The 4,334-nt window shown below is 34.7% G+C and overlaps 1 protein-coding gene across 1 annotated transcript in view; it reads right to left on the bottom strand.

The window, feature by feature from the left end:
- Nucleotides 1–2,394, bottom strand: part of LOC109533465 (protein kinase C and casein kinase substrate in neurons protein 1) — a 58,163-nt gene extending 55,769 nt beyond the window's left edge. Inside the window, exon 1 of the mRNA XM_048661405.1 lies at nt 2,009–2,394. The gene's annotated coding sequence lies outside the window, so the exon portion shown is untranslated. The remainder of the gene's footprint in view (nt 1–2,008) is intronic.
- Between the last annotated feature and the right edge of the window lie 1,940 nt (nt 2,395–4,334).

The raw sequence follows: 4,334 nt of genomic DNA, 5'->3' as shown, positions 1-4,334 counted from the left end.
ATAAATTTGAATTGGGATATACCGATGCCCAAGATTTTACCTACTTTCTGCTAAAATTTTAGTCTGTCTTTAGACACAAGTGCTCAAACTTCAGTGTTAAATTAAATTAAATTTGTGTGAAGCCCTATCTCATATTCTGTGCAAAACGATGGCTTATGAGAAACAGCAGATTTGTGATTGGGTAAATTAGTATGAGACAATAAATTCCTGTTCAACAACCATGGTTTACACCATTTCCTTCCTAGTTTCTAAGTTCATCTTTTTTTTTAATTACACCCACTGCAGCCGTTGCAAGAATGAACTATTCGTCCAAATGTTCCATCTTGGCAACAATGCACGTTTGGGTGGTCTTCCTTCACATCTGTGTAAAACGAACTGAACGTGTAAACGCCAGATTTTCGTTCAGTTCATCTGCACCGATCTGGCTTGCGCAAGCCAAATCGTTCAGATGGCTTGAGCGTGTAAACGGGCTTTAAGTCAAGCACAATCCCCACAAATGTATGTTAAGAAAACAATTTGCCTTCGATTTATTTATAGTCTAACGTAAAAAACACAAATAGGGTGAATTTTATCAAGATTCAACATTTTAAAATGTATCTCATTGCTGCTTTCAGAAAATGGAAAAAAGGAAGCAATTTAAAATGTATTAAACATAATTATTAACATAATTTATTGTTTCTGTCCTTTGATGTAAGTATGTCAGAATGAACAATTGAAGAAGAGTCTCACACCTGACCATTTGCATAAATTCCAAATGATTAAAATTTAAAATAAAATTACTGGTTCCAAATGTTACTTAAGATATGCTAATTTAAAAAGCAAATTGATGTACTGATCAGTCCAATATTGTTGTTTCAGCTGTTAGTAATTAGACCTGAATAATGGATAATTATGATATAAATACGAGTCTAGATATGTACGTATAAATATTCTACCACTGAGTCGAATTACAGTAAACTTAATTTTTTTTATAGTCAAATAAGATTGGCCCCGGTACCAATTAGGAACTGCTTATCTATTAGACTTTGTTAATTGTTAGGTCACCTTAGATAAGGTGGTATAATGTAAAAAAATAGAAATGAACAAACTATACAATGGAGGATTGGATAGACGATTATTAATAAAAACGTGAAATGTATTATAAAAATACTTTACAGCTTTATGGAAACAACTGATTATTTTATTATGATGGTTTTTAAATCCTCACATGACACACTTGGTATCTAATTATTGCATTACTCGGTATTCCATTCTCGATTAGATTAATTAATCTTAGGGTATGTGAATTAAGGTTTTAAAACAAATATAGATTACTTATCGGAAAACCTTCTACAATTGGACTTTTCAAGATCACATCGAAAACGTGCCTAGTGGCAAGTGAGCAATCAGTGCTGGAAAAGCAAGACATAAATAAATCTGTGACAATGGCAAGATCTGAAATAATCTGCCTTCACTTCCATTGTTTTAAATTTTAATGATTTACACTTGCCATTGCCTACCACCTTAAAACAAATATAATAAACTATTTTGCCTTAAAAAGCTATTGTATTTCCCACTATTTACATGAATATAATTAATTAGTTCAATTACTTAATAATATCTCTATGAACATCATACACAATGAGCAAGAAAAGATTGCAGATATGGCAAAATGAGACTGAAAAGACAAACTGTATCCCTTCGCTGGGCAGTAAATGTTTTTTCAGATCCATCCATAGTGTAAGTTAAAATTGAAGTTAAACGTAAACATGTTATTCCTGTTTGTCACTTATTCATCAGAACTGATCTGAAACCTTGTGAATATTTTATGAATATTTATCTCATTCGAGTCCTACAGGTGTTCACAGACCTCTGATGCATGAAATTTCTATTTAAATACAGGGTACATAGGTACAAGAAGAAGAACGTCGAAACTGCTTCTGTGACTATTTAATAGAATTACAGGATCGACTTCAAGCCAGTTTAATTAGCAGGCTTTTCGGTTGATAAAATAATATCACTAGATTACCTGGGTCTCTGGTGAAATTCCTAAGCTTGAAAATACACTTGTCTGGTTGAATTTTAACCGTCTTTCCAGATACTGGCACTACTGTTTCACTTGTACTCCGTGTAAAACTACCGCAGATTATTCGAACACTCGGCCAAAAAAACTCGTACAGAAAAACACGCCCAGCAATATATTAGGATTCAGATAAGCTCATCAAATTCCTACAGAGGCTCTTCGAAATTTTTCCAGGGGTTTGAGCGAATGCATTCAGAATCTGTCAATCTTGCCCTGCCAATATTGCCAAGTGCCAACTTGAGTTGTAAGTTTGTTCATCTGTGCATATCTTGTGTTTATTCTCTATTCCGACTTGAGATGCAAGATACCTTTATCGTGTCACTAACAGAGTGCGACATAGACTAGGCCACTTACATTCTCGAACTGGCTGCCGTACGCTGTAATTCTTGCTAACTTTAACTGTCGATGGTCATCGGCTTACCTCAGTCGTATACAGTCGCCATCTTGCAATGGATAATAGAACTTGGATTGAATACAGGGTGATTCAACATTGGCGCCATTATTCTCGGGGTGTTGTCTGGGGGTGGCTAGGGAGGTCTAGGGGCTTAGGAAGTATACGAAAAATAGCGAAAATAATAATTATTTAAAAAAAATAAAATTTTTGCAAAAAACTAGATCAGAAATTTGAGAACAATATTTTTCAAGGTAATCTGCCTCACTAACACTACGTAAAAAACATGAGCTAGAACAAACACAGCTGTAAACATCAGAACAAAAATGTTGTCTTAAATTATGCAAAAGCAAATCCGCACATTCGATGTTGGTATACATTTTGTAAGAAGCTACAAACTGACTCACAATTTAACAAATGCTTGTTATTCTTGACAAAAGCTATCTGCCTGTTCCTGATATAGCAAACATCATGGCCGCTTTGAATTTTTATGAAAAAATTGTGGAACAGTAGTTTTTAATATAAAACATTTTCATAATCTGAAGTAAGGACCGTAATTTTTACATGGGACCATTTCAAAATTATAGCAAAGTTTAACAACTTTTACAAAGTTGAAATTCGATTTCCAAATGTTAATTTATTCTAGATTTTGGAAATTGTTTTATCATAATTTATATCGTTCTCTCCAAGTGAGCCACTATAACCTCACAAAGAGAATGCCGCCAATTTTGAACTCTGTATACTGCTCAACAACAATAACGGAGAAACTTGTTGTTTGGTTAAGAAATATTAGTTAAGTTAATAATAATATAAAGTTTAAAAAAATTTTGTTTTTTTTTAAGTTGCACGGCCAAACTTGCCCTAACTTTGGGACTGGGTGAATTGTGATTGCTGCGAACGATTCGATTTCTGTTTGGTTCGTTATGTATTCTGAAACGGAAACGGTTTATGAATTTACTGCATATCTTTTTTATTTACTGGGTTATATCAAAAAATCAACTTTCTATTCTTGTAAAGAAAGCATTTTTTTCTAGGCCCCATTTCTTAAAATCTAGAGCTCATGTTGAAGTTGAAACTTTATAATAGGCTTTAGGCAATCATAATAGAAAAACAGATTGAACGCGCTGCACCGCTTAAAACCCAAGACGCATGGGCTTACGTAGCACTACGCATCACCTATCACAAGGTTCTTTGGCTAAAAGCCCATTTAAACGCTCAAGCCATCTGAACGATCTTGCTTGCGCAAGCCAGATCTGTGCAGATAAACTGAACGAAAATCTGGCGTTTACATGTTTAGTTCGTTTTACACAGATGTGAAGGAAGACCACTCAAACGTGCATTGTTGCCAAGATGGAACATTTGGACGAAGAGTTAATTCTTGCAACGGCTGCAGTGTGTGTAATTAAAAAAAAGATGAACTTAAAAACTAAAAGAAAATGGTGTAAACCATGGTTGCTGAATAGGAATTTCTTGTCTCATACGAATTTAATAGCGGAATCACGTAATGATCCTGACGATTTTCGTAATTACTTACGTATGGAAGAAGCCACATACCTGCATTTGCTAAACTTAATTGCGCCAATGATTCCGAGAGCAGACACCGTTATGAGACGTGCGATTACTCCCCACGAACGATTATCCGCAACACTCAGATTTTTCGCAACAAGAAGAAGCTACGCAGACTTAAACTTTTCCACCGGTATTTCCAAGCCAACTCTGAGTAATTTAATTCCAGAAACATGTGAGGCAGTTTACAGGGCATTAAAAAACACATATCTATCATATAAGTCACAAATCTGCTGTTTCTCATTAGCCATCGTTTTGCACAGAATATGAGATAGGGCTTCACACAAATTTGTCACACAAACAAGATGTGGCGTC

This window comes from Dendroctonus ponderosae, unplaced genomic scaffold, assembly GCF_020466585.1.
Source record: "Dendroctonus ponderosae isolate FM_Combo_2020 unplaced genomic scaffold, Dpon_F_20191213v2 Dpon_F_20191213_1, whole genome shotgun sequence".
Lineage (NCBI taxonomy): Eukaryota > Metazoa > Arthropoda > Insecta > Coleoptera > Curculionidae > Dendroctonus > Dendroctonus ponderosae.
This window is presented reverse-complemented; position numbering and strand designations above follow the sequence as displayed.